At 39.1% G+C, this 12,174-nt stretch overlaps 1 long non-coding RNA gene across 1 annotated transcript; it reads left to right on the top strand.

The window, feature by feature from the left end:
• The first annotated feature begins 10,079 nt into the window (after nt 1–10,079).
• LOC102081860 (uncharacterized) lies at nt 10,080–11,897 on the top strand. Its single transcript, XR_266563.3, has 2 exons — nt 10,080–10,794; nt 10,993–11,897. It is a non-coding gene; the product is annotated as an uncharacterized LOC102081860 (long non-coding RNA).
• Nucleotides 11,898–12,174: the final 277 nt, after the last annotated feature.

Raw genomic sequence — 12,174 nt, 5'->3', positions numbered from 1 at the left:
AGTTTCTTACAGCAGACAGCTCACATGAAGAACTGACACAGGAGTATCACATTGTGGCACTGGTGCAGTTAATAAGTCCAGTATTGAAAAAAACCAAACAAAAAACTGAGAATGAAACCCTGCCAAACCCTCCGACTGCTCCATAGAACTGTTTGGTTTTCCAAGTTGGCTCCAAGTCTTAACAGTTTTGAATATTTAAAGCAATGTAGTTTTCAGGAAGTAGCCAGAACAAATTAAGGCTTAAAATAGTGATGTGACGTTCTGTATCGAAGCTTCATAGCTTGTGTCGCGTAATGGAGGGGGCGTTTCCACGACGCGCATAACGAGGCTTGCTTCATTTATGGGGGGGGGATATGAAAATGATGACCTCTGAAGCCTCGCTGTCCGGCTGGTTCAGGAAGTGGTTCGAACTTTGCCGCGAGCTATGACAGCGATATAAACCCCTCAGACTTCATTCAAAATGTGGGTGTTTGATGGAGAGTTGCGGTTAGTGAGAGTTTGGAGGTTTAGGAGAGTGAGGAGAGAAAGTCAGGAGAGAATGGAGCCAGCTAAGAAGAGGAGGATGTCCTCCCCTGTGTGGGAACATTTTGATCTTATTCCTCCCAACAAGGTATGTAAATTTCTACAGAAGATGTATTTTAATACTGATGGTGCAATACAATTTATGTTAAGCTGTCTTTACTTTTGTACAAGGTGAAGTGTTTGCTATGTGCCAGGGAGCTGGGATATAACAACAACACCTCATCCATGCTTAGGCACTACAGAGCTTTGCATGAGAATAAGGGGGACACCGATTGTGGAGCAAGACCAGGTGAGCCATCAAATGCTATAATATAGGATGCCGTAATGTTACTAAATGATATAACAATATTATACAACTGTAATAAGTTACGTGTGTGATATTTATATTTGTGCTTTGTTCTCCTGAGGAAAGACAATAAAAAAAACAATCTCAAATAGATGAAGACCTGGTTAGCATGGTGATTGAGGACTCCCAGCCATTTAGCATTGTGGAGGACAAAGGATTTAAAAGATTTGTTAAATCATTAAATCCTAGCTATGTTCTCCCCACTAAAAAGGTCATAAAAGCAGTGGAAATTTAGCTTTTACAAAATAAAATGTGAACAGGCAGGACTGAGGCGCAAAGCCTCAGTGTGTAGCTACACTACACACTGCTTCACAGCCACGTTGTACTTTTAAACAAGATGTTTTTTTCTTTCCTTTAGGCCCTGAAAGTCATGGTGGAGGCCAGGTACCAGGAGATGAAGGAGAAAGCTAAGGCCAGCATTGAGAAGGCAGCAGCTGTGAGTCTGACATCAGATATGTGGACCTCCATCAACACAGAGGCCTATCTTGCAGTCACCTGCCATTTTGTTGATGAGTCCAGCACATTAAACACCGTTGTTTTAGGAGTGCAATATTTTCCTAATGCAAACACTGCAGAAAATATTGCACAAGTGAAAGGCTCACTCATGACAGAGGGGCCGATGGCGCGATATGGCAGCCTCGCCTCTGTCAGTCTGCCCCAGGGCAGCTGTGGCTAAAACCGTAGCTTGCCTCCTCCAGTGTATGAATGTGAGCGTGAATGAATAATGGCATTATATAGCGCTTTTCAAGGCACCCAAAGCGCTTTACAAATCCAATCCATCATTATTATTATAAATATTGGAAGGCTGGAGGACCCCCTTAAATACTGGCAGAGACAAAAATATGTCTATCCTCACTTATATAAGTTAGCACTGACATACTTGTCCTGCCTCATCTGTGCCCTGTGAGGGAGTGTTTTCAAAAGCAGGGGAAATATTGTCCAAAAAAGGAAAAGAAATGGGCTACGACCTGCCACAGTGGAGAAACTGTTGTTTTTAAATAAAAACCAATGATGTGTCCCCTAAACACTAATCACTGTCCATACCCCAACCACACCTCACAGTAAATGATCATTTCCAAATAAACATTTTCCATACTGCCAGTATAAATATACACAGTATACTACCATCACTACAATATACACAGTATACTGCCATCACTACAATATACATGTTTTACACACTCCTTTTGTTGTTGACATTTACAGGCTGTGTGCAAAATGCCACACTCTTCAAATTCATGCCAACTAATATTTTTATATCCAGTAGATGTCCTACTAGAGCAAATGAAGCTTCAAGACGCTTTGCGCTGGGGTGAAGCGATTGGATGAAAAGCTTCAGTGCTTCATGAAGCTTCATCTGCCCATCACTAGTTTAAAAGCCCACTGAGCCCAAGCTCCATGACTAACAATCCCATTTCCTAACTAGTCTCAACCCTAGTCTTCAGACAGATACTTGTGGTGGGTACTTATGCACTGATTCCACCAGAGCCAAAAGGCAACCAGAAACTGGCAACCTTCTGGTAACCAGGGAAGTGCTCCCAAGACACTGTCTTTAGCCACGTTCTCCATCGCAATAAAGGGAAAACAAGCTGGTTGATCTCCTATTGCGGTCAACCACTTCAGCCTAGAAGAGGAGCTTGGCTCATGTATAATATAGTGTACTCACTAATAGAAAACGTCACAAGCCTTTTGACAAAGAGCTTTGCAAACCAATTAAAATAAGGACTACAGGCAGAGATGTCAAAAGCAGAAATATTGACAAACGCAAAAAAGTCAAGACACATTATGGTCAAAAGCGGTCAAGACCAGAGCAACTTTTCTTGATATTTCTAAAGGACAAACCAAAATGGTCGTTATAAGTAAATAAAACTCAAACCTTACTGAATGAATTGAAGATTGAAGTGGAGATACCAGACATACCAGTCCACACAAGAGCTTGACTGAAACAAACCAGAATCAATTCTAAACTAAACCACCAACCCCACCAAAGAAAGCTGAAGTCACACCAACTGAGAAGAGACAGCAGTGAAGACATGATCCAGCTTTTAAAGCCTGAAGGCTCAGGTGAACTGGATTAACTGATGACCATCCAATTTCAGCTAATTACCCTCCAGAGTTTGAAGAGTGGGAGGGGCTCCACACTGAGGTTCATTTATACATAAAACCAAAAGAATTAAGTTCTCCTCCCAGTGTATTAAAAAATTACATTTTTAATGAGCTCACTTGTTATTTTTTAATCAACTAATTTTCATAGTTTTGATTATTATTCATCTTATAATGGCAGTATTTCAATCTTTTAAACCTGTTTAAGTTTAAAAATATATATTTAAATCAAAAGACTAAATGTGTTTTGCTTCTTTATAAAAATTAACATTTATCACATTTTCACAGGTTAATTCTGACCAGTCATAACAGTCCATTTCACACACATCTTTATATCATCCTCTGCTGAGCAACTTCTGAACCATGAAGAAACTTTCCTTAACTTCAAACTGCTCTGGATGACAATTGTGAAGAAACAGGTCACCTGTATATAATAGGTGGGTTTTTCTAGCTTTTCTTTTTGCTGTATAAAGATTTTCCTCATTGCTGCACAAAATGTAACGATTATAGTGAGGATGACGTCACTTAATGTTGCAAATAATATTTTCAATTAAAAGTAGAAAAAAAACAAATTACAGAACAGATGGAGTCAGAGTTGAAAAATTTCTGCCTGTTTTATTTTCTGATTAAAAAGCAGAAGCAGTTTTTATTGAGATATTTGAATGGATTTACAGCAGAGTGTGCTGCTCTCTCTCTGCTGATAAGATTAAATGGAGCTCACCCACCAGTCTCCGTCTCTCACTTTCATCAATATGATCACAATCATTTGGATAATATATTTACAAATTATTTATATATGTATACATTTTATTTATTTGATTGCACTTTTGATTCCAGTGTTTCATTGATTGACGGGTTTAAGGGTATTGCTTTCTCTTACATATTCGCGTGTAATAGAAGCACAAGTATCGAAAACATTACAACTTTAAACAAGCAACATATAGAGTACAAAGTGCAGCAATACTTAGCTATAAGGCGGCTATTTGTTTACATATTTTGTTGGCTACATAATTCATAAAACAAAGAACGTTCAAAGGTTTTCTTTAATAAAAAAAAAAGCCTTTAATAAAAAAATGTAAAATTATAAGATGAAAACAAAAAATAAAATAAATACACTGTTAGTTTTTCTGACAGTTTCTTGTGGGCGCTTCTGTTTCATCTGCAGATCCTCTGGCAGGAGACTGTTTCTATCTGCAGATGCATCGATCCAATGTTAGAAACCTTACAGCTGCACATCTATTACACACCTGAATGTCTTGTTAATGTTGAGGCCTCTCTGTATATTTTGTTAAAGTTTACTGCTACAATGAAGTGGTCCAACAATAAAACTCAATGAAAATGTCCCTTTAAGGAAACAACCAAACTACACGTTAAAGGTAGCATGATGCAGAGAGAAGACACTCTTCATGGTCTCAACTGATTAAACCTCTCCTTCAACTGTGTACATCCAACACAACACACGGACTCTGGGAGCTGTTATAGGAAGTGATTCTACTCGAAAACAGAAAAAACTATGCAGCATATAAAATAATGCTAAATCTTACCGCTATCACAATGTGAGACAGTGTCTGTCCTCACAGTGGAACATAAAAAAAAACAACAAAAAAAAAAAAACATCAGGTCTGGAGATCTCTCCAGGTGCCTCGAAATCATCCATGCCAAAGATAGATAAACAATCAGCACTACCAGGCAAAAGAGGCCTCCACAGATGAGCTGATACGCCGTACACCCCGGAGCATGTTCTTTGGTTATTTTGACAGTAGTACTGTCGTCTGTGGTCTGTCTGCCTTGCCTGTTTCCAGTGGAAATATGTGACACACTTGCAGTAACTGTCTGTTCAGCGCCTTGCTGAGAAATCTCTCTCAGGTGCGGTGACACCCAGTTACCTCCATGGCACACATCACCTGTGGAGGTGTGCGGTGCTAACTGAAAACAATCCATAGGAAGAAGAAGAGGGGCCTCCGGTGTGTGGCCTTCATCTGCTGCCAGGTTCTCGCCATCTTCCTTCTGCTCATCACGATTAGTGGGGTGACGGCAGAGAGGACAAACGATGGATCCTTCACTCTGGGCGACCACCAGTATTTTACTCAGGCAGTACTGGCACAGGACATACCTGCAGACCAATGTGCTTTTTGCAGCGAAAATATTTTCAAAGCACATGGAGCACTCCTGTGAGGCCTCGTGTCTGTTTTCCTGTGTCAGAGCCATTTTGCTGTTCTAGAATTTGTAGGTCACCTGTACACTGCAGTGCTCTTCAAGTTCTTCTGTTCTCAGCACAAGACTTTCTGTCCTTTTAAAGTGTATAGGGAGCAGGGGCCTGTACAAAGTGTTGGGAAGGGGTGGCACCGCCCCCACCCACAACCACCCTCCCAAATCCGATGTCTTGACTTGGTGACCCCCTAAAATTCACTAAAATTCTAAAATCATAAATAACACAATGTTTTGCAATTCATTTTTCTAAATCAAATCTTTTAAAAAACATTACATATTTAGAAGAAGGTTCCCCCTGAAATGCTTGAAAATGGTTCAGTCCAACCTCTAACCCCAAACACAGGTGTATGAGTTGAGCAGGTATCTCTGGTAGTGAACCCTCAAAGGTTATCAATGTTTTTTGTACCTGAATCTGTTCGTACTTTAATCAATCAATCCTTTATTTGTCACATGCAAATATAGCAGTCCCTCTGAATATGGATATGAACAAATGACAGCCTAGCTGCCTATAGGACTTTAAACACAAGTCTTTAAAATAAATTCAGCAACTACTAGTGCTATTAATAACAATAACAGTTATAATTATCATTGCCTTTCGGTCATTATTTATGGTTTTCCAAAGCACCATAAGTCACAAAATGCTTAGAATTACATCGAACTGGGTTTTAGCTTCTGCTGCCAAAATCTATCAGCTTACACATATTCCATTATCCCTTATCTGATTTTGTCATATCTTAAATGTTCGTATGTTTTATTAGAAAAAAATACATATATTATTGCTGGATGTCATCACAGTATAATTTGTTGGTGTCATCTCAAGATGCAGGGTATCAGGATATTTTTTTCTTTTCATTGAGTTTCATTAAGTTTCTCATGTTGGGCTTTAGGCTCCATGGTCTTTATCCTCCACATGGAGTTTTTTTTTCTCTTGTAGTCTGTTAGCTGTCTTTATTTAACCTTTGATTCCAAACTATTTTTGTTTGTTTCGATTTTTTAACTTGAAACACTGTAAGTGTCTCAGGGGAAAAGCCTAGCTGGACCGGCCGGACAGATAGAATCACATCACATAGAATCACATTAATCCTTCCCAACTGCTTGTCTATGGACTGTGGGAGAAATCCAGATGGTGGATTCCAGCCAAGGACTTTCTTGCTGTGCGACAGCAAGACCATTTTCCCCCCAAGAAATGTCCCCTTCTACTGCTGTAATGTTATGGTAACTTTCTCAGCTAATGCAGGTCAGCATACACATTAGTGCTGGAACTGGACTTGCTTAAGTTTCAGGTTTTACGTGAATAGTGAGGCACAGATCCAAGAGATGGTCATCTGTGAGTCTTAGACCCACCCAGCATTGATATGGATTGTTTTGCTAACCTACAGCAGGTCTATCTGGATAATCAAACATCTTGGTGGAGGTGTGAGAACTGCACTAAATAGAAATGACTGTCCCACTTTTCGTATAGATTTTTTGCTGTTGTTTTGTTTACTTCAGTTGAGACATTTTGTCCTAAAATACCTGAGGTTTTTATTGTTTTTTAGATGCAATGTTTATTTTTTTTGTTGTTTTTACCTAAATGTACTTTTTTTTGGGGTCGTTTTTAAGAAACACTTACTTTGTGATTCACAAATGTTTTCCATAACAAAGGTAATGGCTGCATTGGCCGTCAGGTAGGTGCAGTTTGGTTTGTGGGTAAAGGAGAATTATGCTAAGATTTTACACTCAGTTTCATACACAGTCTGGAAAAACTCTTACTAGCTATTACTGTTTTTCAGCTCTGTGGTTCCCTCTACTCTAAATCTGAGTAAGTCCTATTTTTATGTTCGGGTTAGACTTCAGAGTGGTAATCCACAGGAACCCACTAATATTAAAGATACTTTGACACTGTTCAGCTGTCTTCATACACTTCTTCTAATATTATTTTTAACATTGCATTCACTTCTAGTGAACTTTTCGCATTTTGTCATCACACCCCACCCCAAGCCCCAGGGTGGAGGCCAGAACCCCTCCTTAAACAGGTCCTGTTAGTTTAAGTTGGGACAGTATGAAGTATGTCTAAATTAACCTCAGTATGAAGCTCTTTCCATGTGTTTCATACTGTGGAGGACAATTAGCTGAAATTGCATGGTCATCAGTTAATACAGTTCACCTGACTCTCCAGGCTTTCAATGCCTGCTGAGTCAGAACGGTGTTCCCTGCTCTTTCTTCTTCATTAGTGTGACATCAACCTTCTTTTAGGAGTTTGGTAGTTTAGTTTTGAGTTGCTTGTGTTTTATTTGAATGTAGCCCTTGTGTGGACTCCTGTTACCTTTGTCATTTTGAAATACATGGTAGCTCTACTTGTGTCTTTAGTTCTGTCAGCATGTTTACAACTTGACTTACTGGGAACATGAAAAGCAAACTCTGCAGTTCCCTGAATGGCCATGTGTGGTTTCCAGAAATGAATGTTGGGATAGATTATAAAAGATGAATGTACATAGTTCTGCACCTGAAAAGAGAAGGCTAATCAGGTTACTCCTGTGACTGCAAAAACAACTCCAGCTGCTCAAAGTTAATGAGAAAACTGCCCTTATCTCACCTTACATCTACTCTCATCTACTCTACTTTTCTTAGGGAGGTGCTCGTCTCATGTTATGCCAACTTTCTCATTCGTTGCAGTCTCTCATCTACTCCTTGTGTCCCCAAGAACTGTCTGTGACAAACACTATTGTAAAATAAGAACACTCAGCCACTTAAGGAAAATTTAAGCAAATTATTACCACTGATTTCTTCTTTAGACAAGAAATATTCACACCACCTTTTTTTGGAAACACAAATTAATGTGCGACCTCATGCTGGTATGCAGTTGTCTGAATGAAATGAACAACAGAAACAGGGAGGAAAGAGGAAAATAACATAATAAAGGGACCTGTTTTACAAGTCAGCGTTCCCCCTCCACATCTAAGGGATTACTTCATCACCTGCAGCCAGTGTCAAGACTCACCGACACCCTGAATAATACCTCAGGGTTAATGACCACAGTGCCTCACCAGTCAGGTAAAACCTGAAACTTAAGTCCAGTTCCAGCACTAAGTTATACAGTGACCTGCACAACTGAGTAATCCAAAATAACAATTCAACAGTTGTAATAAGAGGCCATGTTTGGGCTCAGAAGCTGATGCTATACAAAAATGAATGAATGAATGACAAATTTCTATTCAGTGATAAAGATAAACAATATTATCTGACACATTACTTGTTTAACCCTCTGGGGTCCAGGGTTTCATTGGCTGTTTTTCACTACTTTTGATTTTACCTTTGTATTTCTCCTTTAAAAACTATTTACCTTGACTGTTTTGACTTTAAAAACCACAAACATGTTTAACGAATCATTTTTATAACTTGAAATATAAATTTTAAATTAACTTTTTTTTTTTTACTGATTTTGCAAACAGCAAAGGTTGATGAAACTATTTACCTAAAAATGCAGCCAGTGCTTCAGGTGGTTATTTTTTTTACAATTTCAAACCACTAAGCTAGTAAAATAAAATTACAGAACAATTAGGTGTCACAATAAGTTGCCACACAAATTATTTGTGCCATTTCAAAAAAGAGTTTCTGTCCATGACAAAACAGAAGAGCACATCACAGGGATGAAACCTGCAGTGCTGACAACACTCAGCATTTACATTGCAATCTGCCTTTGGTGGCTTTTGGCTAGCAACTGTGACATTCAGTAGTGCCCTCATTGTTTTAATACACAAAACAAAACAAACAACCACACTACACACTAACTACACTCTAAACACGCTAAATGTCACAAATCTCTCTCATCTCAAAACTTTTTCAGTTGGTTAGCATGGAAGCGGGGTGGGGAGGTGGGGATTCTCGTAAGCACAGAGTTCTTGTGAACACTGTCCTTAGAAAAAGCAGTCTATAGTTTATATAGTTTAATGTCTGCACTTTAAATACAAGTTTAAATGAATCTTAAATTGGTCATGTGATTTGGACGTGCTGGCATTAAATAATCTAGCTAGGCTAGCCCCTTGAGGGGACACTACCAAATACTGGTTATTGAGACCAGTGTTGCCAACTCCTCAGTAAGGAAAATCGCTATTGGTTGTCCTAAAAGTCGCTAGAAGTCGCTAAATGACGTCATCGCCTAATGTGCATAATTGGTCATGCTAATATAATTGTAACCTATGTTGTTGGAGAGAGAAATAACATCGTGGAAGAGACATAAAGTGAGTAAAAAACGTCCTAAATGCATTTAGAGTTTATTTAGAACTACAAATTAAATTTCTTTTAGCAATTATTGTTTTTTTTTAATGTCACAATTCCAACCATGCTCCTTTACCCGGGCTTGGACTGGCAAAAGTGATCCGAAATAGGCACTCTGGTGGAGTTACTTTCTGTGTGTGTGTTTATAAGTAGTTTTAAACCTTGTGATCCACAAAACAGCATAAGAGTAAAAGAGTAAAAGAAGAACTGACTGTGTTACAGCACCCGCTGCTTGTTGAGAGTAAAAGCGATACGCGCTTTCACGTCTTTTTTTAGCGACTTTTTTAAGAAAAAAAGTCGCTAGGGGGTCTGAAAACTCGCTAAATATAGCAACAAAGTCGCTAAGCTGGCAACACTGATTGAGACTCATACCACTGTCTTTAGAGGTGGGGGTTGGACTGAACCATTTTTAGGAATACGAGGGGGCTAGCTTCTTTTAAAAATTATTTTTTAAATATATTTTTATCAGCATAAATGTTGTAAATGCAAAAAATAATGTTAAACATTTTATGATTTCATTCAATTTTATTTGGACACCAGTGCGAGGCATCAGATTTAGTGGGGGGTTATGTGTGGGTAGTGCCACCCCGTGCCACAACTTTGTACAGGCCCCTGCTCCACCACACACTTTAAAAGGACAGAAAGCCGCGTGCTGTGAACAGAGCTTGGAGAACACTTTACTGTACTAGTAATCAGCTGATTTTACGACAGAATAATGGCACTGGCAGCAGAAAATAGACACGAGGCCCCACAGGAGTGTCCTGTGTGCTTCGAAAATGTTTTGCTTGCAAAACGCACTCTAAGCTGCAGGCACGTCTTTTGCCAGGACTGCCTGAGTAAAATAATGGTAGTCGCCCGGAGTCGAGGATCCATCATTTGTCCACTCTGCCGTCAAGCCACTTATCTTAACAAAGAGAACCAAGCTGGAGAGACCCTGGCTGCAGATGTGGACACCACACAGGAGGTGGCTCTTCCTCTCTCGATGGGGTATCTTGTGATGGCGTCGAGGGCCTCCATAGTCGGTTTGTTGCATGGAGGAAATTGGATGATGCATCATTTGAGGAGACTTTCTCGCCGAACCAGCGAGCAAACGGTCACCTACAGGAATGGGTCTCAGGTTTTTATAATTAGCGACCAAGTGAGACCAACGACATGCAGCGATACTGCTGTCGGTATTCCTGAGGCTGAACCTCCGGAGTGTACGGAGTGTCGGGTCACCAAATCCGACTGTATTTGCCTGGTAGTAGTGATTTGTTTGATCGCACTGGTGTTGCTTCTGGTGAGGCACCTATGAGGATGTGCAGACTCCAACATCCATTCTCAGGACTGACACGTTGCCTCACTTTGTGATAACGGTAAGACTTTATTATTTACTATGCTCTGTAGTTTTGTTTTGGTTTTTTTTTCGTTTCTTTTCCCTGTTGCGTCTGACTTGTTGGAAGTACACAGTTGAAAGGAGAGAGTTAATGAGCTGAGTCAGCTCGTGCCGACTTTAACTTGTAGCTTGGTCTCGTCCCTCAGACATTTTGTTATAACATTGTTTCTGTCTGCAGATGCATCAATCCAGTCTCCTTTCAGAGGACCTGTGAATGGGAAGCCCCACAACGAGCTGCTATCAGGAAAACCGACGATTATTTATTATGTGTATATTATGTTTTATATTTTATAGTTTGACTTTTTCCAGTAATGACTGGAAAAAGGAGGAAAAATGTTTAGAATGTTTCTTTTCATTGTTTTATGAATCACTGTGGCCAACAACGTAATTTTGAAAACTACAGAGTCACTTTATAAATAAGCATTGCTGCACTTTGTATTTTATATATTGCTTGTTTATACTTTTCTACAGTTGGTCAAGACTAAAGATTTTAGAACTCCTGTTTTGTGTGTTTATACGATGTTATAAATACAAACAATAATAATTTGCATAAATGGCTTATGCAAAGAAGAAGTTACACACACACACACACACACACACACACACACACACACACACACTTTAATCAAAGCTGTCTGTGTGTCTATACACAATACACACACCTGTAGTCAATCATTTTCAGTTTGGTACCCTGCACCCCTAATCTGATTAGTTGGATTAACCATTGTAGTGTCTAATGAATAATCACAGATTTTAATATAATGCAACAGTTTTATAGGAATTTGTATTTATTTTTACCATCTCCACTATTCTTCATGGCAGTGGTTAAAACTTCAGTCATCACAGAAAACATCACACCTCAAAACCACCTAAGCCACAGCCACCAGATGTCTAACTCCTGTTGGGACAGATTATTAAACTTTGGATGGCTTTGAGGCAACTTGTGATTTGGTGCTATATGAATAATACTGAATTGGATGCACATAGTTCTGCACCTAGAAAAATGAAGTTGATCAAATATTTCCAATAGTAAGCAGAGTAACTCTTGTGCCTACAAACACAACTCGCTTGTATAGAAGTCTATGGGTAAATTTCCACAGACATCACACATCATGCCCATGATGTATTTGTTAAATCTTCCCATTGTGTTCTCAAGAACTGCACACACAGAAGAGCTGTTGTGTTTTTTTTTCTTTGAGCCATTTTAAAGCCACATGGCTGTACCATCACTCATATTGTATTGTTTAAATGTCGTACACGCATGTATGTGATCATTTAAGTTTTAAATATAAACATTTTCATCTCAAGCCAGCCTTTTTATGTTGTTTTTGCGTTTGTTTTTTTCAGTTAAAAGTTAACA

The sequence above is a fragment of the Oreochromis niloticus genome, linkage group LG4 (genome assembly GCF_001858045.2).
Source record: "Oreochromis niloticus isolate F11D_XX linkage group LG4, O_niloticus_UMD_NMBU, whole genome shotgun sequence".
Classification (NCBI taxonomy): Eukaryota; Metazoa; Chordata; class Actinopteri; order Cichliformes; family Cichlidae; genus Oreochromis; species Oreochromis niloticus.
This window is presented reverse-complemented; position numbering and strand designations above follow the sequence as displayed.